The sequence below is a fragment of the Castor canadensis genome, chromosome 16, assembly GCF_047511655.1.
Source record: "Castor canadensis chromosome 16, mCasCan1.hap1v2, whole genome shotgun sequence".
Classification (NCBI taxonomy): Eukaryota; Metazoa; Chordata; class Mammalia; order Rodentia; family Castoridae; genus Castor; species Castor canadensis.
The window spans coordinates 85,715,733-85,740,309 of NC_133401.1; the positions used below are offsets into that span (position 1 = coordinate 85,715,733).

Genomic DNA, 24,577 nt, shown 5'->3' on the forward strand with positions numbered 1-24,577 from the left:
AGAATATATCATAATTGAATTCACCCCCCTCCATTGTTTTCCTTTATCCCCTCCCCCCCATTCCTGGAATAGTTTCAACAGGTCTCATTTTTCCATTTTCATACATGAGTACATAATATTTCCACTGTATTTACCCTTCTGACATTTTTACTAGATATCTGTTCATTTAGTAGGAAAATTCTTTAAATTTTAAATCCGATTGAAATTTGGTTTTAAGTTTAAAATCTTGGCTTTTAAATATCTACCAAGAGTTGGATATTTGGAACTTTGTTCTTAATTCCTTTATTTATTCAAGCCAACCCTACCATACACATCACTTTTCCCTTAATTGATTACAAAAGCTCACCAGTTTGTTAAATTCTAAAAGTTAGTGAAAAATGTGATTGTTTAGATTCCCAGAATGCATTTTCATTTAAAAATAGATCCACAAAGACCTATTTGATGACACAGGTAAAACATTATTCATGTAGTTTGCCTGAATTCTGGTCTCCCAATATAGGATGTCTGAAATTGGGAAGGAAGCAAATTTCCATTTAAAAATTTGAAAGTTAGTCATATAGATCTTCTCCTTTCTTTGTTCACTGTTTCTGTATCCCCTCCAGTCTGTCACTGTTCAGAGTTTCATTATCTAGAGTCATCCGTGTCTCCCTTTGTTCCATCACATGTGGACATACTCATACCCACTAGGTGTAAACTTGTTTTCTTTTCAGCACCTGGCATCTGCCAGATATCAACTGGAGAATGCTCCAGTTAAGAGGTATAATGCTAGTGCAGGAATGAATTTTCCCATAAAGAATCTGCCCTTTCAAAAGAAAACACTTAGCAGAGTCAAAAAGTTCAAGTGAAATAAAAACGTGAACTAAAAGTCAGGCCATGTTGTGGTTCTCAGGTAGGGGCACCACCTCAGCTGGTGTATAGCCTCATGTTAATTTCCCGTTGTTGTTGTTTGTTTGTTTGTTTCCTTGAACATTCCCTGAAATTTTCTTAAGATATTTCAGGTTGCTTTTCAGGAAAGTTTGCAAGGCACTGGGAAGTTTGTGATGCCAGAGAGAAGGCAGGATAGCAATTTGTAAATATGGTGCCATGTATCCAAATTTGCCAAAAATTTGTCAGCTCACACTTGTTGTCATGGTAAAATTGTTAGTAGCCTCACCTTCCATTTTTAAAAGTTGTCACTGTTTTGGAGGATAAATTATAAGACCACCTTTTGTATGGGTCACATGTTTATAAATAGATTGTAGTAATTTATAAATAGGAAATAACTTTCCTTAACATAAAGCAAGTGATGCTTTCCTTTTGACTCATCTGAGTATCTGAATAGAAGCCACATTCACAAATGTCAGCTATGATGGTAAGTATGTGTATGCCTGAGAGTCTGGAATTACTTGGAATTTGCAGTAAGTGCTCATTGGTGTATTTTCAAATTGTCTGAAATAAAAACCAAAATTATCTTAACTTTCTTTTCCAGAATGATTGTGTAGTCCTCCTTGCTGTCCAGCCTCTTCTACTGCCGACTACGTGTAGGAAGCAGTAGATGGCATTCTCTCCCTACATTTAGGTCCTCTGTATTGGGTGGGCTGACATTATGTTGCTGAGGAAAGCACTGGAGTAATGAAACAGAAAAACATAATGTAACAGTACCTTAAATGAGCTGCTGTCCCTGTAAGTGCAGTCCAGTGTTGCTACATTGTTACGTATCAGCTGCTGTTCCAGGCATTTGGATTTTTTTTATTGTTAGTAAAATGAGTCTCTTTATGCACAATTTTCAGGAAAAGTGTTTAGGAAGTTCAGCCACAAGAAAACTGTTTTTTGCATACAGTTTTCACTCTGGTAAACAATAAGAAACAGCTTTAAAACATTTAAGCATTTCAAATATTCCAGTGTAACAAATATCTTATGCAAAGTACAGAGGAAGTAGCTGTGAGGTTGAGATTGTATTTTGAAGCTTGATTGCTAGAGAATAATGCTCCATGATGTCTGGGATTTTCTCTGTTAAGTGTTTGAACTTTTTAGACTTTATTTTGGGGCTGCTTGCAGATTGCCATATTCTGTATAAATGTACCACAGTCTCTTTTTGTGAAGGTGTTATTTGATGCAGATAGGTTTTTCTTCTTGATGAATGGTTAGTGCTCTCAATCCGAGGTATTGTTCGTATTGCTAGATTGTTGTATTGCTCAGAGATCTGTCCTTTCAGTAGTCACACGACTTAAGGCCTATGCATGCGTATTCAGATAAGCCCCTTAAAAATTATTTCTCGATACCCTTTCATCCTGGATGATAAATGTATATAAACGATAAAAAATTCTGTCACTTACATAGACAATGTCAAGCAAAGCAGACTAAAGGACTAATTATCTCATTTTTAAAGTGCTGTATAAATGAATTTGCCAAGTTACACTTTTAAGTATGAACTCCCTAAGTGCACCTAAATGTTGATTCAGGAACATTAAGCAGTACACAAAAAGGTTTGAGGTAGACAATCCTAAACTTAAGACCTTAACATCACTGGTGATTGAAATTAGGATATAGGCTGTCAGTTGGAGAAATACAGGCTTAGATTTTTAACGCTGACTCCTGTTGTTTATTTATCATGCATGTCAAAGTGCACTATTATTTGGCACCACATCTTCAGTGACTCGCATGCAGTTATGCACTTTTTTGCACACGCTCATCAAACACTTCTTCCCCCTCTCAAGCCAAGTGCTGTTCTAGGCCTGGAAGAACACAAAGATGATTATTCTTTGTGATTACTTGATACAATGTATGCTTGCCCACAGAGCATTTTTAATCTGTACTTTGTTACCATTTTTCAAATTTATTTTTAATGATTGTAAATTGTAAAGTATTTACAAAGTTTGAGAACTGGATGGATAAATGCACAAAGTAAAAAAACATTCCATACATGCACATTCTAAGATTACAAATGACATTTTTTGAAATGCTCTCTTGAGTGATTATAATTTTAAAAGTAAGGTGGAAAGTGATAAGTTCTTCTTGAGGAGGTTCTTAAGTTTTCTGTTTCATGTACATTTGTTCTAACTTCTGATGCCTGAAGTTTTAAGTGGTTCTAAGAAAATGAAGTAATCAGAATAATAAATGAAATATCATGAATTATGCAACTATAATGGATCTTTAGAGAGTTTTCAGCACTAATACTCTCAATTTAAAGAGATGCTAGTTACTAAAGTTGATAACTCTAATCACCCCTGCTTGGTTTGTATCTTTAAATGGTCACTGGGTCTCATGGAAATCATGCATGGGATAATCCTACCTGTGAATGAAAAGGTGAGGCATGTGTCTACATTCTTTTCCCTGATGAATATTTTCCATAGTTTAGAATTAAGCCCACAGCTCGTGATCTAGACATGATCTTGCATTTATTTGACAGGCCTTTCTTCTGAGACAAGAATACATATTCTTGAAAATTCAGAATTCAGTAAATTCAGTAAATGCCTTACTGACCAGTTCTAGGGAGAAGATAGATTTTATTATTGAAGTCTTGGGGTGGAATCTGCTACCTTAAAAATATTTAAGTTCCTTAACGCAGGTCATCTCTAAATACATGTCTCTGTGGCCTTACAAATCAGAAATGTGCTCACCTGTGAAGCTAATACTAAAATTGGTGTTATGTAGTGAGAATCTTATACTGCAACTCTGAAAGTATTCATTTTCTTTTGCTCACAACTGTTTTACGTCAGGTCCTTGAAGGGAGTCAGGGTGAGAACAAATCCGTCATACTGCTGCAGCAGGAGCCCTGAAGCTGCTGTCTGTGGACTGTCCTCCGGGCATGCACCATGACTTGAGGGTTGATTGGAAAGAGGAGGAGTTGTGAACTGTTAGCTTAAAAACAAGTGCAGTTCAGGTATTTCCAAGACAGTGTCAAAACTGGATGAGAAGTGTTGTGGATCTTTTCACTTTTAATCGTCTGTTCCATATTTCTTTACAAGTTATTATATTAATTATTTAACCACTTAGCTACGCATGCATTATACATTTTTGTTTGATAAGTGTAAGAAAATAGTCATAGGATGTTATTCTGAAGGCACATTGCTATTTGAAGAATGAATGTGTTTAGCCCAAGAGCCTGGCAGTAAGTAACATTTTAATAACATATGGGGTCATGCACTTATTGTCTTCTTCCTCACATATATACTGTTCATTGCTAATTTGTGTTCTTGTCTAATATCCAGGCAGAAAAAATGAACAGATTAGGCTTATTGAAAAAATGTACGGGAACGTGGAGCCAGAACTGCTGACTGATTTTTGACTTCCATGCATTTGGTATGGTTACAATGGTAGAAAGCAAACAATAAAAGCTGAAGTATCAGAATGAAGACAGAAGAAATGTGATAGAATGTTTGTTGTCTCTAGTATTGAAATGATGAGCCATTATTTTTCGTCATATTTTTACTGTTTCCTTCTGGTTATTTCATATATATTTGGCAAATTCAGTAAAGTCCTGTTGAAAGTGCTTAACTACGCTTTGTTTATGTCTGATCGTATTGACTTTGTTCCGATGATGCTTTTAGGCAGCAGTTTAATTGGTGATAAGTGGGCAGTTGGATGGATTTTTAAAATGTTGTCAATAAGTATTCTCCAGTTCTTGATTCAAAGTCTTAGAAATGTAGGTTCTACTGCACATCAACGGCTGCACCGTGCATGTATTAGGCTCCTACTGTCTTCAGAGAGAATCCTGTGCTTTTTATATTTCTGCTTATTTTGTCAAACTTGCTACCTATAGGTTATGTAATGCCTCTTAACCACCATGTGACAGAAAACTAGGTAAGTTGAAACTTCAGTAGAATGAGATGTAAGAGTTAATTTTTATATTCCATTTGGTACATTTATTTTTTCTTTTCTGTGAAAAGGCCAAATTCTTTTTTGGCTTAACCAAAGGATAAATGAGCATTCTGAAGGAGGCTCTTTTACTGTCCTGATGATTAATGATCACTGAACACTTTTGAAAGATTAGCATTTTTCAGAGCTGCTAAAAACTACACTGTTTTATGTAATTACAAGAAAGTAAAGGCTGTGCACACTGACAGGTGGTGGGAATTAGCAGGCCGTACTGAAATTGTGCTGTGCACAAGAAATTAGATCTCATTTTAATTCTGCTTTTCTCAACTAGCAAATGAGGTTAATGCCATACATATTCAGCTGATATGGATGAAGAAATTGATATAAAGTAGATCAGCATAGCTACGGGGCTGGATTAATTTATAGGTAAAGAGGCAGTGATAAATGAAAGTAATGTAGTAGTGGTCACTAAACTCCTGTGCCATGAGGGATTCAACAGCGTCAGTTGCTCATTAAAGGCATTGTCGGTGCATCAAATAGAAATTTGAAAAGGAATAGCCAACTAACCCCTAATTATCAAAATACAGAAAATACTAATTATGCCTTAATTAGCTTTTCTTTTAATGTACTGAAATTTGTTACTTTTTGTGTGGCACAAATGGATAGTTATATCAACAATAAATAGGTTGTTTTAATAACTTTCTTTTACCTCTGGGAAAGCTACACTCCAATTTTTAATATGCAATAATGCTTCTTTCTAGCCTGTAGGAGATGAAAATTATTAAGTAGCTTTATTTTTTTTTGAAGATTTTACAGCAGCTTTGGGAAGAATTATTTCACCATGCATCAATTACTTTTAATTGAACTGAATATTTTTCAGATTGTACCAAATGCCTCTCATTTAAGTTTAGCAGTTAGAGTTTAAGAAAGCATCATAATGAGAACTGCATATAACCTCTGTCATGTGTTATAATAAGATCGGGATGATTATTGTTTAGCATTAAAAAACCCCCAAGGTAGAAATTGTAAAGGTAGTCACCTTATTTATTTCTAGTTAGGCTATCTCTTCTAGACACTTGACTTGGGACTCTTTTCCTTTCCTACAGTAGGGTAGAATAAATAAATAAATGCAGGTTGGACTTCTAAAGTCTACTGGACCTTTAGGCCCCTGGCCCAGAACTCGTTAGGGAAAGCCATTAAGTTTGCTGATTATTAGTTTCCTCACCTATCAACAAGAGTGATGTCTGATGTTGTGACGATCAAATAAAATATGGCAAGTACCTATCAAATTTAATACAGCATTTAATACAGTGTAGATGCTTACAAAAAAAGAAAAGCTGCTGTCATTGGTAAGAATAAGATAGGATTTTTTAAATAAAGAATTATCTCTACACAAATTTAAGATAATGCTAAAATTCTCTTTGAAAGAATCTTACTTTAGAACATGTAATATAATTCTCAATCTGCGTTGGAGACCAACCAGTTTATTCCAGTATTTTTTTTTTCTTTTGGTAGAGAATTTGGAAACAATTTGTCTTTGAGGAAGTATTTACAGTGATTATTTTACTGACAGATAGTCTTAAGTCCATGTTGTCTACTGATGCCACAAAGAACTGGGAATTAAAGTTAGACAATTTGATGCAAAAGCAAAGACTGGGAAAAGACAAAAATGTGACTTCTGACCTAATCAAACTCTTAATTAGCTCAAAAATTCTACATCCTGTCTTGTTTTTCATGGTTCCTCCTATTCTGTTTGGTTACCTTTTGGGGGCAGTAGTCATGAGATGCACTGCACATTAACTAGATCTGACTCTCACCCTCTCCATTTTGTTTTCCTTGTCAGTAAAATAAATAATAATATGCATGCCCTTTTTGGCAAATGTTTTGTATATCGCCGGCATCTTTTTATTAGTTACATTGTAACTGGTCAAAAGAACAAAAAACAAAAGCAAAACAGGTAAACAATTTGAATAGGAGAAAAGGAATAGATCACCAAAAGAGGCATTTTGTACAATTTATCAAAATCTAAGTACTAGTGTCACCTTAAAAATAAACATTTCCCAGCGTATTTAATAGAAATATCAGTGGAAATTAATACATGTGGAGTAAGATGTAGACTATGAAGCATTGTGCGTTATTTCCATCTTGCACATAAAGTGAGAATACTACCTTTCACCTGCTTACAAACCAACCAAGAAGGAAAACGAGAGAATGTCGCAATGTAAGAAAGGAGGTAAGATTTGTATGTTTCTGTTTTATCAGAAGGAATGGGATTAGAAAGTTAGAAAGGAATGGGATTTGGAGCAGTGACCTCAAACTGAGGCTGCAGAGGAGTGGCATTTAAATGCCTTGGAAATTTGCCATCAGTGTAGTCTCCAGCTATACTGTAGAGTGCTGAATCTGATCATAGCCAGCTCTTCAGGTTGACTCTGAAGAGGATCTCTGAATTGGGCAGGTGCTCTCTCTTGACTCTCTTTGTCATCACAGGAAGCTAGATTTTTGGTAACTGCCTCCACTCCTTTTAATGAAGTGCCTGATTTCCTTCTCGCTTTTATGTTAACCTAAGAAGGGGGCAGGGGCGGTGAGACCAGTTGTCCCTTACATGTTAAGCATCCTGCTGCTGAAATACCCTAAGTGAATGTTTATGTCAGTAGGATGTGTGTTCTCCTGTCCCATCAACTAAAATGCATTTGGTTAGGCAAGGTATATATGTAAAGATAAAGTTGTTTTTAGATCAAATTTTTCCTGACATACTGCCTTAGGAAAGTACGATCTAAAGGCTTCCACTCAAGACGCAGATGTCGTGAAAACCCTAACTCTTAAAGTGATGTGCTTTTAGAAAAGTACCTCAGACACAGTGTAGCAGAGTTATATCAGCAGCCACACTTCTGTTTCTAGATTCTTGCTTTAGAATCAGATTTTATGGAGTTGTCAGTCCTCTTTTAGCCTTGTGATATTAGACAATGCATAAATCTTTTTCCCCTTCATCATCTAGAAAGTAGGAACATTTGAGAGTAAATGAAATGCTTTTAACAAGGTTGGCCCAGTGCCTGGCACCAGTGGTGCTAGGAGGACAGTGGCATGGCTGCTGCTTTGTATTTCAGGGTAGCCAGCCACACACTGTTCCTGAGTTGCAAAATGTCAGAATCCAAGAGAGACTGCAGATATCTTGTTGGTGAGCCTTTCCAAGCTATTTACTACAGATGAGACCTCCACAAACATAATTTAATAAGTTAATGGTACTTTTTAAAAATGGTTTTCATCAAGTAAATTTGGAAATTCTGAAAACCCAAGGTACTATATTTCTCTCTTGGAAATTTGTAATGCATATTTACATAGTAAAGGTTTTAAGGAGGTCCTGCCTGAAATAGTCCGTGGCATTTAAAGGAAAAAAAGGAAAAGGTGCTTATAATTTAAATTAAAATCTAGGACTTCTTATGTCAGAAAACACTAAAGAGTTTTAACCGAAAAGTTTGATGCCAAGAAGACTGGGGTGGAGTTCAGTGGTGAAGCTCTTGACTAGCATACACAAGACCTTGGGTGTCATCCCTACCATCACAGAGTTAAAAACAGGCAGTAAGAATTCCCAATGAAATGGGAATATATATATATATATATATATATATATATATATATTGCTTCCAATATATAGTAAAATGTCTGCTTTCAAATGCATACCCATAGTTAAATCAGTGAATTGCAGAAAGTCAGACAGACATTATTTGGGAGAAATAAATGTAAAGAAACTATGTTGTCACAAAGATTTTGTGGGGTGATTTCATGTGTAATAGTTGAAACACTTTGGAAATTTGTTGTATGATCTTTTTTATTTTTTAATCTATAAATTTATGGCCAAGCTATTGCCAACCTAAAAAGAAACTTAGAGATAGGCTCTTCAAAAAGAGTTTATAGGGACCAGGTACGGTGACTCACATCTGTAATCCTAGCTATGTGGGAGGCAGAGATCAGGAGAATCATGGTTTTGAAGGCAGCCTGGGCAAATAGTTTGTGAGACCCTATTTCAAAAATAACCCAACACTAAAAAAGGGGCAGGAGGAGTGATTCAAGTGGTAGAGGGCCTGCCTAGCAGGAGTGAGTCCCTGAGTTCAAACCCTAGTTACCCCCCACCAAAAAAAAAAAAAAGAGTTTACTGGGAGTAACTGAAAACTGTAGTTTGGGAATGTATGTCACACAAACCATGCTTAGTGTGCCCTGTGTGGCAAAAGCAGGTGGTTTCAGGGCAAAAAGAGAAGACTAAATATGTTGTCAGGAGACAAAGAGAAGTTGGTTACTGGGACGTATTACAGAAGCTGAGAACAGTCTGCAAGAGGGAACAGTGTTTTGGGCCTGTGTTCTATATCCACCTGGCTGTGATAGTTGCTCATCACATCTCTGGCAGTAGTCCCTTTCATGGCCTCCTTACTCTGTGTGGTTAGGGTTCTGCAGAGGTGACACCATTTTCCTTCTGACCATTTTGATGCTACTGTACACATCTTCAGAGTTAGTGTCTTTATTATGATATTAGATTGAAGGTATGCTTGTGTAGTTTTGAATTTTAGAGTTATAATGCTGTTACCTGTTGTTCTCCAACTTACTTCGTGAGCTTCTTTTCTTTCATCCTTTAACTTCAGAGAAAGCAAACCAGGTAAAATGTCCAAATTAAGGTAAGAATGTCTACATCCTTAAACTCTTGTCTTTGTGGTGAGAGCATAAAAATCCTCTCTTCTGGCTTTTTTTTTTTTGTAGTAGAATGCCAGAACTAGAGCTGGTGGAGTACCTTAAGTGGTAGCGTGAGGCCCTCAGTTCAACCCCCAATACCGCAAAACAAAACAAAACAAACACCAGAACTTATTTAATCTATCTAACCAATTTAGTATCAGTTAGCCAGGCTTCCCCCTCCTTGTTCCTCCCCTGCCCAGCTTCTGGTACCACTGTTGTACTCAGCCTCTAGGACACCCATCTTTTTAGCCTCACAAATAAGTGAGATGCATTATTGGTGTTTCTGTGTCTTTTAAAAAAAAACCTTATGGATAAAAGATAATCTTTCTGCACTGAAAGGGCTGAACATCTATAAAGGTTAGAGAGAGAGAGGAAGGGTACTTGAGGAAGGACCCTCTCCTTTCAGTTGTTACTAAATCTAAATGTTCAGTTGAAACTATTTTGTCCTAGCAAGGCAATGAGTGAAATGATAAGGGCACTAGCACACAACAATGCCAATGAAATCATTGGTCTGAGGAGTGGAAAATTGTTTTATGAAAATCTGAGTTGGATGGAGCGACTGTAGGCAAGCATGGTTTTCGTGAGATTGGTTGTGGTCATTTGAGATTGGGAATGTGTTTCATTCATATACTATTAAGCCACTTCTAGACGGCTTTGATTTCATAGTTAGAACACAGGAAGAAGTTTTCACAGATAAAATGTAGTGGGCTGGTGGAGTGGCTTAAGTGGTGGACCACCTGCCTAGCAAGCATTAGACCCTGAGTTCAAACCCCAGTATTGGAAAAAAATGTAGTGAAACAATTCAGATGTTGAACATGTTCCAAAACATTTGCTCTGTATGTATATCGTGTTTAGACTTTTAATTTCTACCTAAGATGTACTCCTTTCTTCCTTCCTCCTTTCCTTCCTTCCTTCCTTTCCTCCCTTTCCCTCCCTCCTTCTCTTTCCTCCCTTTTCTTCCTTCCTCCCTCCCTCCTTCCCTCCTTTCCTCCCTCCTTTCCTTCCTTACCCTCCCTCCCTCTCTTTTTCCTCCCTCCCTTCCTTTCCTCCCTCCATTCCTTTCATCTCCTCCCTTCCTTTCTTTCCTTCCTTACTTCCCTCCCTCCCTCTCTTCCTTCCTTCCTTCCCTTTCCTCCTTCCCTCCCTTCCAGGAGTTCTTGAAATCACTTGAGAGATGTTTCATATGCTGTGAACAGAGAACATGCGCAATACTAAATACACAGTAAGATCCCAACTATATGAAAGAGGAGGAGCGAAAGAGCCATAGGGAAAGGAGCCAGTGTTCATATTCTCTCCCTCTCTCTCTCTCTCCCTCTCTCTCTCTCTCTCAATAGTTTCAGAGAATTTCCTCTGCTTTTCTGTTTTCTTTGGTATTGTTTCTTATAAAAGGAAGCACATTGATTTAAAAATATCTCTGTCTTCACAATTAATTTGATTATATAGATAAAACTCTATAAAGATTTTACATTTCTATCATATTTAGTTTTGCAGTATGCTATGAAGTGCCAAATGCATACGTTTTCTCATTGACTTGGGAGAATTGTTGTGTGCATATCTTTTTAAATATAGCACTTTACACATAATAGCCATGTTTGAGCAATTGTCATTTTAAATAATTAAGAACACTTGGACCATTTTGAAGTGGAACTCTTTGTTAAAACTTTTTTTAAAAAACTTATGTTAGGCATATATATGCATGTATAATTATCAGTGTGATTGTGCTTAGACCTACATTGTCAGTTATTTTTGTGTGTACCCTGTGGAAAGTGTGTGTGCATGTGCTCACAATCTAAGTGTGCCGCACACTGCAAGCAGGAAGAATGGAGGCGTGGGCGGAACCACACATCGGTGCCAGACCTAGACAACTAGTAGACCTGACTACCCATTGTACTTTACCCTTGTTTTGGGTGTCTGTCTACAAACTTCTGCTGATGGAAAATGAAATCGTCTTTTGTAATTTCAAAGAAAAAATGTTAAGAGGGCTGCAGGTCTCAGGGCTATGCTTTTAAATTTGTATAGAATATTCAATTTTGACCATAGAATTCCAGTTTTTAAGTTTTTATTTTGTAAGGTTTTTCCTTGTCTGGAAAAAAGAAAAAAATTATCGTGAACCCGGATATTGAGTATTGTGCTTTAGGATGTTTTGCTTTCACGTTTTTATTTTATATTTATATATTATAATAGCCTTGTAAAGCTTAGAACTAGAAAAAATAGTAAGAAGTCATCTGCCATGAAAAACATTTTAGAGGCTGAGGATAGAGCTCAGTTTCTGAAGTTCTTGCCTAGCATGTGTGAGGTTTAGGGTTCCATGGCCACCGTGTCAGAAAACAGCAGCAATCAAAAAGAGTAATTGAGTTGTGCTAAGAGTCGATTACCTGCCCAGGATCTCATAGGCACTAAGTGTTAGAGAGAAAGCTACAATGTGGACCTTAATTTTCCTAAAGTCATGATCTCACTTAATTATTTTTTCTTAGATCATTTTGTTAATATATTTTTTCCAAGTGGACATGTATCAATCTTGTGCATAATTGTTTTCAAGTATATTTCTAAAATTATAAATGAAATTCTGATATGGGGTATTACAGGGATTCTTTTCTTTTATCATATTTTATAATAAAAATTAAGCAATTATGAAAATAAATAGCCAAGTTTTTCAGTTGGGAGAAGCTGGCTTTATTTTATACTGCTAATAAAGGCACGTTGTGTTTGCATACTGCGGTTGTCACTGAAATGCATGCTCGTGAGCAGAAGCATTAGATTGAATGCAAAATTATTGTCTGGACCAGCACCTTTGTGAAGCTGCGCCTACAATGTCAGACCATAAGCATATTGCAGACTCACATTTATATCATTCAAAATTGATAGCGTCTTCTGTTAAATCATAAGCAGTATTGATGAACTAATAATTAAATGGTTCAGAATTGATACTGTCTTTTGCAACCTTAATTTATGCCCTCTTTGATTGGCTGTTTTATGCGCTTAGAAAAATACGGGAATTCTCAAAGATGATTGAAATATAGCTTGAGATAGATGAATTTTAATATAGTTACTAAAACATATGTTAACCTTTCTGAAATCTTTCTTCCAAAATTTCCCATTGTGTACATTTCTAATACATTATGTGAAATAAATTCATACTGTTATGCGACCATCACCATTAACCACCTCCACACTCCTCATCTTGCAAAACTGAAATAGGTACCCATTAATCAATGAGTGGCTGACTTTCCTCCACCTTGGCAGCCCCTGAAAACCACTGCTCTCCTTCCTGTTTCTGTGCTTTCTACTGCTCTGTGTTCCTCATGCAAGGGAATCATACAACGGCCATCTTCTTTACTGATTATTTTATTTTGGTGGTACTGGGTACTGGGATTTGAACTCAATGCCTAGAGCTTGCTCGCCAGGTGCTCTACTGCTTGAGCCAGGCTTCCAGCCCTTTAATTTTGTATGATGTCCTCAGAGTTCATTCATGTTGTAGAATTTACTTTTTTTTTAAAAGGCTGAATGATATTTCATTGTCTGCATATTCCACATACTGCTTGCCTGTTGCTTCAATGTTTTTAGCCATTTTGATTAACGCTGTTAATGAATAGGGGAGTACAAATACATCTTTGAGACCCTGCCATCAGCATTTGACCCCGTTATTGGAATTGGTGGACAGGACTTTAAATTTATTATGATAAATCTGTCTAAAAATCAGCATGAAAGAGGTAATGGATGAAGGAGTGAGGCATTCCAAGGCAAATACGAACATCTTTTTTAAAGACTCAAACAGAAATTCTAAAGCTGAAAATTATAATTTCCAAAATAGAAAATTCACCAGATGAGATCATCAAAAGATTAAACACAGAAGAACAGCTGGCAGCCTTGTAGACAGTCCTTACAAATCATCAAAACACTGGAGGTTTAAAAAAAAAGGCAGAGCCTCCATGCAGGAGAGCATTAGCCCCTAACACATGTGTAATTGGAGTTCCAGGAGATGGGGCAGGACAGAGAAAACTTTAAGGAAGTGTTGGCCGTGTTAGTCCACATTGGGTTAAAGAAAACAAGCCCTTGGGTTTGGGGAGTTCAGTCTGCTCCATACAGCACATTGTAGCACACTCAACAGTTCTGGGATATATACATTTTTTTTAAAGTACACATAGAAAAGAAGATAGGCATATGCTGGGCTGTAAAACAAATCTGAATAAATTTGTGGATGAAGCTAAAGCAGTGTTTTTATTACAAAGTAAGTGAAGTTTAGAATCAGATAGCTGTGTTTCTGCCTTACATTGCCAGGAAAGATGAACAACTTAAACCCCAAATACAAGGAGGTCATTAAAATGAGTACAAATAAATGAAATACAAAAAATACAGTCAAAGGAGAGCATCAGTGAGTGAAAAGATAAGTTATTTTTAAAGAACAATAAAATAACAATCCTGTTACCAGTGTCAGGAATGAAAGGGGGATATAAATAGATGCTGCACACACTAAGGGTAACTGGAGAGCCTTGTGAGTAACCTTATGCTGGTAACTTTGAAGGCTTGGAGAAGATGCTAAAATCTTCTGAAAGCAGAATTCATCAAAACAAAAGATAAAAATTTAAGTAGTTTACATTTTAATAAAAAATTAAATACATATAACACCTTCCCATAAAGGAAATTCCAGGCCTAAAATGTCTTTACTGGTGAATTCTTTCAAACATTAAGGGGAAGAAATAGCTCCACTTTTCACACATACTTTCAGCAGACAAATGTAGAAAATAGCTTCCCAGTTTCTTTCATGAGTTTGGTGTAACCCTGTTGCCCAGTGCCAAGAAGGACGTAGCAGAAAAAAAGAGTAGACCAGCATGCATTGCTAGCATAGACCCATGCACACTGTGCAGTTCGCAAAGTCTTAAGGAAGAGAGTGATGCTGCACCCCTTGTTTTCTGTGGTTGAACCATCACAAGAGGACATTGGTGGGCACTGGTGTTTTTGCCCTGTCTGTAATCAGCAGTGGCCAGTCACCTGAAGATAGCCAGTTATAGAGTATATGGCTTCTGTAGACTTTCCTAGTGTTCCTTTTGTTAACTTTTTATATTTATTTAAAAGGAATTGAGTTTCAACCCATGTTTTCATGATAATTGCAGATAATTATTTTTCAGTTACATATTTTCAAACCTACAGAAAAAGAGTGCCTTTCTGCCCTGTGTTCTGCCACACCCGCCTCTTTCCATGTGCATGTGTACACACATGTGCACATGTTATGGTGCGAATATTTTTGCTGAACTGTTTGAAAGTAAGTTGCATGTGTCATGAAGTTCAGCCCTAAAAGCTTGCCTGTGTTTCTGAAGAAACCCAATGCCACTATTACACTTGTGTTATGATAATATGCGGTCCTTTTTAAGTTCCTCCTTTTGTCCCAGTATTGTCCTAACAGGCACACATCGAGTTTAGTTGCTTGGCTCTTTAAAGTCTTTCTGCTGCCTTTTTTTTTTGTTCTTTCAAAATACACATTTTTGAAAATTACAATCTGGCTGTTTTTAGGAAGTTGTGCAATTTTGTATTTTTATGATATTGCTTCAGTATTAGATCTGTTTAAGCTGAGGAAAGATAATTGTTCATTGTTTTTCAAAAGGAGTACCTCCGACCAGTGAACTGGGGAACAAATAGATAAAATGACAGAGCAGCAAACACTCAGTGCTGTGGTCATCCCACACATGACAGTTCCTCAATGCATGGTCTGATACAACTGATACAGCTGCTTTCATTTTCTCTTGATCAGGATTAGTGTGGTATGTCTTTTATGATTCTCTCACATTTAACTTATGTCTATATGTAAACAGGGTAGTAGGCTTAGTAGGCTTTGGTCTTCTGTTGTTTAACCAGGTGGTAATCTCTGCCTTTCAGTTGAGCTGTGTAGATCATTTGCATTTATTGTTACTATTCACATTTGGATTTCATCTACTGATTTCCCCTACCTTTTTGGTAGCATTGGGGATGGAACCCAGGCCCCGTGCATGCTAGGGAAACCCTCTACCACCGAGCCCCAGCCCCAGCTTTACAGTACTTTTTATTATTGCCCTTGAGCTCCTTTTTGGGCCTAGGCTGCATTGCTGGTGAAGCGTTAGCTGTAATTGCGCTGCACGTTTAGTACTAGCTGTAACTGCACCATTGCATTCCATAGTTCTGCGTGGACTGCTGCTTTCCTAGCTGCTCTGAAACCTCCTTCCCTCTCTGTTGAGGGATGCCCACTTCCTCATCATGATCAGAGTCTCACAGCACTGCACCTGCATTTTACTTACCATAAGCCCTACAGTACTTCGGTGGTGGTCTTGTTGTAAGCAGACAGTTGCCTTAAATGTAAATAGTAAGGAGACTGGCAGAGTTGTTCAAGCAAGCATGAGGCCTTGAATTCCAGTACCACAAAAAAAGAAATTGAAATTATAAGGAAGTAATTCTTTCTTGTTTCTTTTACATCGTGTCTTTAATATACTTATATTGTTGATTATTTGTGCATGTGCAAATCTTCACAGATTATGTAATAGATGAAGGCAGAAACAGTCCTAAATCTTTTTACCTTTTCCTCATTTTGCTATGCCTGATAGCTCCAGGACATATGAACCCCCAATAAATCTTACCTGCTTTACCATAGCTTTCTTTGTCATGATAGTTCATTTGTGTGTGTGTGGTACTGGGATTTGAACTCAGGACCTACACCTTGAGCCTCTCCATCAGCCTTTTTTGTGAAGGGTTTTTCAAGATAGAGTCTTGTGAACTATTTGCCTGGGCTGGCTTTGAACCATGATCCTCCTGATCTCTGCCTCCTGAGCAGCTAGGATTACAGAGGTGAGCCACTGGCACCAGGCTATGGGAGTTAATTTAATTACAGTTATTTGGGGGGGGGTGGAGGAGGGTTATTATACAAAACAATGGGTTTCATTAAATTTCCACATGCATATAACACACTTGGATCTTATTCACTCCCATCATCGTCCCTTGTCCCCCTTCCCCAGTAATCCTCCATTTAGGTTCATGACTTTTTCTTGTTTGTATTTATGGATCTAGGTTCTTCGTATGAGAGAAAACACGGGGTACTTATCCTTGTTTAGTCTGGCTTATTTCACTTAACATGATGATCTCCTGTTCCATTCATTTTCCTACAAATGACATAATTTCATTCTTTATGGCTGAGCAGTACACCATTGTGTACATACACCACATTTTCTTTATCCATTTTTGCATTGCTGGACACCTAGGCTGACTCTGTAACTTGCTATTTTGGATTGTGCTGCAATAAACATGTGCGCAGGTGTCTCTATGTATACTGACTGATTCCTTTAGGTATATGCCCGGAGGTGGTATAGCAGGATCATAGGGTAGTTCTGTCTTTAGTTTTTGAGGAACCTCTGTACTGATTTCCACAGCGGCTGCACTAATTTACATTCCCATCAACAGTATGTAAGGTCCTTTCCCCCTGCATCTTTGCCAGCATCTATTGTTTGGTTTCTTCATGGCCATTCTGACTGGGGTGACATATATGGTCTCAATGTTGTTTTTGATTCGCATTTCCTTTGTGGCTAAGCATGGTGAACATTTCTTCATGTGTTTATTTGTCCAACCATTTGTACTTCTTTTGAAAACTGTTTAATTCATTTGTGTGTTAATTAGGTTATGTATTCTTTTGGAGTTTCTTTTCTGAGCTGTTTATGTGTTTTGGATATTAATACCCCATCAGATGAATAGCTTGCAGAGATTTTCTTGCATTCTTTAGACTGACTAATCATGCTGAAAATTGTTCACTTGGATGTGTAAAAGCTTTTTAATTTGATGCAATTCCATTTATTCTTACTCTTATTTCCTGAGCTATTAGAGTCCTATTCAGGAAGTAGTTGCTTCTGACTATATCCTAAAGTGATTTCCCTGTTTTTTCCTCTAATAGTTTCAAAGTTTCAGGTCTTATATTAAAGTCTTTGGTCCATTTTACATTGATTTTTTTTGTACCGGGTAAGAGGGTCCAGTTTTTCCAGCACCATTTATTGAAGAAGCTATGTTTTCTCCACCATATATTTTTGGCATCATTGTCAGGAGTCATGGCTGCAGCTGTATTTATCCATGGAGTTACCATTTTCAGTGCTGTTCATTTTCTTTGTGCAGTATGCATTTCCATGTGCTGTCACTTTCTTTCTGTCTGAAGGATTTCCTGTAAGATTCCATCTGCTGTGGAGGTTCTGGTGATAAATCTTCATAGCATTTGTATGTCTGAGAAAGCACAATGTTTGCTTTCTGTTTTGATTCTAAGCTTACGTTTCCTCACTCTTTACATTAAGGAACCTGGCCATTGTCTTCTCACTTTCATTATTTATGACCAGAGATTTGCAGTAATCCTTTTCTCCACAGTTTGCCCTTTTCCTTTCTCCTTTTGCCTTTTACTGCTTATAAAATTTTGCATTTTGCTGGATTTAAGCAATTTCCAGATAGGTGTTATCTTTTTTTATCTTCCATTTGAGAAAACTTCCTTTAACCTATCTTGCAGTGCAGATCTGATAGAAATGAATTCTCTCATTTCTTTTTCCTCTAGCCAAAAAGGTATTGAGAGAGACATTTTCACTGTATATACATTTCCACTGTCTATAGAATTACGGTTTTATATTTTCTTTCAAGTAGTTAAAAGTGCATTCCATCGTCTTCTGGCTCTCATAGTTTCTGACAAGAAGTTTATGAGTAATCTGGAGCTCTTCCTATAAGCTCCCATTGCCTAAGCCTTGGGCTCTCACCTCTGTAAGCCTGATGTGCTGTCTTGAGGACCTGCTGCCTGCTCTGCAGTCCAGAGTATGTGCTTTGCTCATTTCCTTTTTCACAAGGATTCCCTTTTGTACTGCCTCTTTCCCATTATCTCTAAACTGTCATATATATTCAATCCAGTTTTCTTGCTGCTTAAGACAGGAAGGTAAATCTGGACACTGTTAGTATATTACGGCTAGAAAACAAATTCATTCTTTCAGAAAGTTAAAACACTCATTTAAGGCACTAGGGTCTACATCCCTGCTTTTAGATGCTGGTGATTTAAAAATGTGAAATGTGTGGGCTTTGTCTCTATTCTTGGGAAACTTAATATTCCAGAGGAAGCAGAGACATTTAATAACTGAGCAGATCACAAACATAATAGGTAAGCTGTGGAGACATGGTACTGTGGCCTGGATGTTGTGATGGAGGAGAATACCCTTTACATTGGAGCAGCATCGATGCCTTGCTGATCTGTGACTAGATGGCTATAAATAGCAATTGCCAAACTATGGTCTGAGTGCTGGTGCTCATTTTGGAGCTAAAGTTCTGTTTGAATACAGTTGTGCTCATTCCTTAACATACTGTCTAGCACTGTTTGGGGGCAACAGTAACAAAGTTGAGTAGATAGCTCGCAAGTATAAGATGCTTATTATCTGGTCTTCTCAGAAAAAAATTTGTCCATCCCTGACATAAAGGAACCACAGCACTTGTTGCTGGAGCTGTGATCATCACCCATTGCAGTATTGAAAAAGTTGGGCCCAACTCCCTGGCCCTACTTCAGCCTCCCTTTTCTCCTCCTTTATTTCTTCTCCCCCTTGGCTGTTCCTCTTCTGCTTCTCTTACATGCGCATTTTCCTGAGTCTGGCCTCTACTGCTCCCCTTCTTGGGGCATGACTCTTTTCTCCTTAGTCTCAGGTACTTCTGTGTCTTTGATTACCATCCTTCGCTAATGACTCTCAACTGCATGTCTTCCACAGGCCTGTCGCTTGTGAATCAGCTGTCTACTTGATGTCCATTTGTCACCTTGAATTCCATTGACTTTAGGCAGAACTCTTGACATCCCTGCAAACACTGCTTTAGTGTTGAATTTCTCTCTTTCAGCAAATGGCAATGGCTGCTGGTGTTGATAACCTGGCATTCATCATTGCAGCTAGTCATCACAAACTATTTCAGTTCTTCCCCTTGAGTGTAGATTTGTTTATAGTTCTATGATTCCTCGCTCCTTATCCAGGCCACCTCTCTGTGACCTCTTTGGTTGCTTCCTATTGGTTTATGGGCATCCATTATTATATCCCTCAAAGTGGTTCAGCAGACACCATAGCCAGAATGATTGCTTAAAAATGAAAAGCAGTGACTTCCTATTGCTTTTATGATAAAGATTGACATTTTTTTCATGGTTTATGGGGTCTGCTGAAGAAACCATCTTCTGTCTCCCTCTTCAGCCTTTTTTTTTTTTTTTTTTTTTTTCTTTTTTCTAGGTTCTTTCACTTCCTAGAGTTTCAGGGCAACCTCTCTATCACTTGAGCCACTCCCCAGTCCTTTTGCTTTTCAGTTTGTTTTTCAAATAGGGTCTCTCTTAACTTTACCTGGGCTGGCCTTGAACTTTACTTTCTCCTGCCTCCACCTCCTGAGTACCAGGATTACAGGCTTGCACCACCATGCCAGGCTGAAATTCTCAGGGCCTTTTATTGTTTCTTCTACAGAAGACTGATCTGTCTTCTTTGCCTAGCTAATTCCTCTTCTGTTTTCTCTAGGCAGCCTTTCCTCCCACTGCTTCCACCTTCTAGGTCCTCCAGTTACTTTGTATCATGTTCTTTTCCTTGGTCTTTGATACACTGATCATGTCTGTGATGAAGCAGAGCTATGATGAATGTACATATCTGTGTTCCTTATAAACTGTAGGTCTCATAGGGGAAGGAATTGTGTCTGTCTTGTTTGGCATTGTATCCCCAGCACCAAGTACATTTCTTGGCAATCAGTAAATATTTGTGAAATAATGAGTATATTTTATCTTTTAATTATCACAAAATGCTGTAATTTATAACTTCTGTTTGGGAGGCTTTTTAATTCCTTGGGAGAAATTTACCAAAGAATAATGATTGTAGCTGTCATTTATTGAGCAACTCCAGCAAGCTTGCTATTCACTATGTTATATATACATTCTTATCTTAACCCTTATAACAACCCTACAGTGTATTTAGGCTATCCCCATTTTTACACAGGGAAACTGAGGCTTAAAGAGGTTATTTTATTGCTCAGTGTCACAGCAAGATCAAACCCACCTGACCTTTGGTTAAGCCCTTCCTTATGCACTACCTTTTTGTGTTGCTGCCTCCTAACCAGATTATTTGAACTTTACTCCAAGCCTTCACCTACGTCTCCCTTTTCATTCAATTTAACTTAAGGAATTAAAGTTATATCTATACATGCTAGTTCGCATATTCATTGCATTCTCAGTGACCGTACAAATGCATGTGTTTCTTAGATTACTAGTGTGAAATGCTGAAGAAGTACTGAAATTTACCAATTTAGGTGTGCTCTGGAAGAGCTTTGCAGAAATTAAGCCTGAGTTGCAAATGAATTTAGTCCATTTGATACTCAGTTTTGTCCTTAATTGTCATTAATAATGAAAATTGTTTTGACACCAAGATTAGAATTTTTCGCAAATTTAAATTAACAGAATGTTTCATAGTTCTTATACTTTATAACATGCAGTAAAACTAGAATGGATTTTTTTTTCTAAAATAAGTTTATCACGTGAGTCAAGACACCGCTTTGAAGAAGTGACAATTAGCTTTTTTCTGTGGTTACTGCATAGTTTGGGATTCTGAAGGTTTGGCTACTTTAAATCAGTTTTGTGAAGAATACATTTTTATCTTTCCTTTCAGCACTGGCAAACTCCTTTTTGCCATGAGCCTTCTGAGACTCCTGTAATGCTTATGCTGTATCTGTGGAAGTACATGTGACATTGTGGTCATGCCATATTTTGCCTCCTGAGCGGGAGCTCTGCGAACAGCATAGTGTGGTAGTGCTTTCTGGAATTTTGTTTTCCAACTTCCCTTCATAAGAAATTCATCTACTTGAGTGAATGAAAGGTGTTGTGGGACAGCTGAACTTGATACCCAGCCGTATCTTGTCACCATTAAGGATAGCACGACCTTGCTCAGGACCGCCTTCATAAGAATTTCCTTTCACACCTAGACTTAGCCTCCAAACTTTGTAGCCTTAAATATGGTGATTCTCACTGGGCACCAGTGGCTCATGCCTATAATTCTAGCTATTCAGGAGGCAGAGATCAGGAGAATTACAGTTCAAAGCCAGCCCCAGCAAATAGTTTGCAAGACTGTATTATGAAAAAAACATCACAAAAACAAGGCTGGTGGAGTGGCTCAAGTAGTAGAGCACCAGCCTAGCAAGCATGAGGCCCTGAGTTCAAATGCTAGTGCTGCCAAAAAAAATAAGTGATTCTCACTGATGAGACCAGGTTTTTTTAATTGCCCCTTGATGTGTGTAGACCTAGTAGCTATTTTGCAGAATGTGAAGCGAAGTCTAGAACTGCAGAACAGATTTTTATTTCATTTAAATTTGTCTGCTATTAATTAGTTGGTCTGTTAAATTTTTGTAGTAGCTATTGAATTTTTGCAGCCAATCTTACTCTGAGAGCTTTATTAAAGTATCATTTATTAGCTTCCCATATCATCACACTCATGTGATACGGAATTTTTTGCTTATTGACTTTTTAATAAAAATTAAGTGATACCCCACACAGAGCATTGAAATGCCCACACTTGCCCATGAAGGAGAACAGTTAAAGTAATGCTAGATTTATAAGCCACTGCCAAAAGAAAAAAGAAACTTAATAACTTTTTTATTAAAAACAAAAAGTAGTGTTGAGGAGGGGGAAAAATAGACATTGCTAAATGTGGAGCCTACCACTTCTCTAAAACAAAATCATACGTAAGAAAGACTAGCCTAAGGTTTTAGAATACAGATTCTCATATTAGAAGGCACTCATCAGTTTTGGAGATGCAATAAACAGTTTTAGGAGTCTTGTTTGGCAATTTATAAGGATATTTTATATCTATGAAAAATCTGATTGGAATATGTTATATAGATACCAAGTATTGGCCTTTGAAATACCAGATACACTAAACTTTAGAAAGGTATTTTCTTCTAAATTTCCACTGGAGGAGCTAGAAGATAATGTAATTGTTTGGGCTGATGCTAGATTATGGCTATCGTCCGTGTCTGACATTAAGCTTTTTTTTTTTTTGTTAATGCTCTAAGACTGACAATTTTTTCCATGAAAACACTCTTCGCAAAATGGGATTGTCAGGGGCCATAGCATGATGGGCTATGGGTCGTGCCTCTGGTTGCAGTCTGCGCTCCAGCTTGGTTTTAGACGTTACAGCTTTGTCTCTCCTATCTTTCACCAAGACTTTGCCTTGCTACAGAAAAGTGCAAGTAGTTAATGGAGAGTGTGCACACATGACTTTTTCCTCTCTGAAGAAAGGAGACTTCATCCACTGTCACTGTACCTTTTTTCCCTTCTCTTTTTTGTCTTGCGCAGAAGCCTGACATCTTCCTGTTGAAGGGCTTGTGGCAAACCGATCCCACTCGGGTTTCTTCCTCCTTGAGAATGATCTGACCCATCATCTGAACCAGGGACCACAGTCTTAAGGGTCCAGGTGAGGGCAAGTCGGTCTCTGTTAAGCCAGTTTCTTTTCTGGTCAGGTAAGTCTCACTCAGGCATGATCTCAGCGTCATTCAGCCCTACTCTTCCAGTGTTTCCTAGTCCTCAAAGATAGAGACACTAGGTGGCTTTTAAAATCCACCTAGACTGTTCACGATTTATATATCACTAAAAAATCCTCTTTGCAGTATAATGCGATCATTATCAGAATACTAGCTCATCTTAAATTCCACAAGTCTTAAAAGAGTGTTAAACCTTGAGAGTGGTGAGAGAGACGGATACTGAATGAGAAGTGTTTGTAGGTGTAATTTTAGAGCTGATTCTTATTTCATTGTTAGGAACTTGTAGAGGTTTGATCCTGACTTAAGATCAGTCAAGAACGATTCTCATTTTAACTATATGTGTGCAGAGGGCTTGACACCAGAAGTCAATTTGGACTACTAGGACTGAAAGAATTTTCCTGTCCTATGTCCAACTTCCACGTATTAGTCATGAAGAGAAATGTGTGATTGCTCCTCAGGCAAGTGGTCTTAGCTAGGTGAAGTCTGGTTTTGCTCCTTGATGCGGTCTTATAACATGGGGAATGAATTGTTTTCTAAACAATTTATTTTATTATAAAGTGTTTTTTAATTGGAGAAAAAAATCTACCTTTTGTTCTGATATTCATAGTCTCCTTCAAAATGTACTTGTGTATTATGTATGATTTGTTTTACAAGTGATCATTTATGTAGCATAGTAAATTAGCTGTCATTCTTATAAAACATTAATTTGTTTCTTCATGATGACATTGTGTGCATTTGATTGTGAGGAAAACGGAAGTACTCCTCTAGTACATCTTATCTGTGCCGTTTGCTGGGCTTTTATTTCCTCCTATTGGTTAATTCTCCAAATCACTCATGAATTAAGAATTGAAGTTGATATACTTCAATGAGTTTGCTAAAGGTGACTCCTAGTCACTGAAAAAAAGGAAAATTGCCTTCCTCTGAAATTTTGCCAACTGTGGGGTAAATAAAGGGTATTACCCTTTATTGTTGGCTTCTAGAGATATGTTGTTTTCTGTTTGTTACTTTAAAATGTCTGTAAGAGCACTTGTCTGGAAAGGCTTGAACCCAGGGCCTCATGCTTGCTAACAAGCACTCTACCACTTGAGCCACCCCAGCCTTGGAGAGGCAACTTTTAAAGCAGTCATCATTTGGACCCACCTGATTTTTACTGTTGGAACCTGTAAAAGTCACTGCTTATTTCGTTCTGTGCCAGTACAAGTCCATTGTTGGGCAAAACTCTTGTTTCTACCCACTTAACGTTTAGTGTGATGTGTGCAGAAGAATGGAAAGTACTTATCTATTAAAAATGTCTCCAGTGATAGCTCTCTGGACAGACAAGGTATTTGTTTAACTCTGCTTCAGATTCTAGTAGGAAATAATCTTCCACTAGATCATAACTACTTTAAGACGATTAAGTTCCTATATATGCATCATATGGGTATGTAACATACCCTAACCCAATCATGTAAATATATAAAGTAATTTAAATGTCTACAAATCCAAATCACATTACTAAACCAGGAATGTTGTACACATTTGTTGGCTATTAGAATCTGCATTGTAATGAACTCAGTGG

At 37.5% G+C, this 24,577-nt stretch overlaps 1 protein-coding gene and 1 long non-coding RNA gene across 11 annotated transcripts in view; both read left to right on the top strand.

Annotated features, from left to right (window-relative positions):
- Positions 1-24,577, top strand: part of Ranbp17 (RAN binding protein 17) — a 281,635-nt gene that overhangs the window by 83,755 nt on the left and 173,303 nt on the right. The gene's annotated exons all lie outside the window — the stretch shown is intronic.
- On the top strand, positions 1,358-10,854 carry LOC141418016 (uncharacterized). Its single transcript, XR_012442653.1, has 3 exons — positions 1,358-3,862; positions 4,191-4,281; positions 4,742-10,854. It is a non-coding gene; the product is annotated as an uncharacterized lncRNA (long non-coding RNA).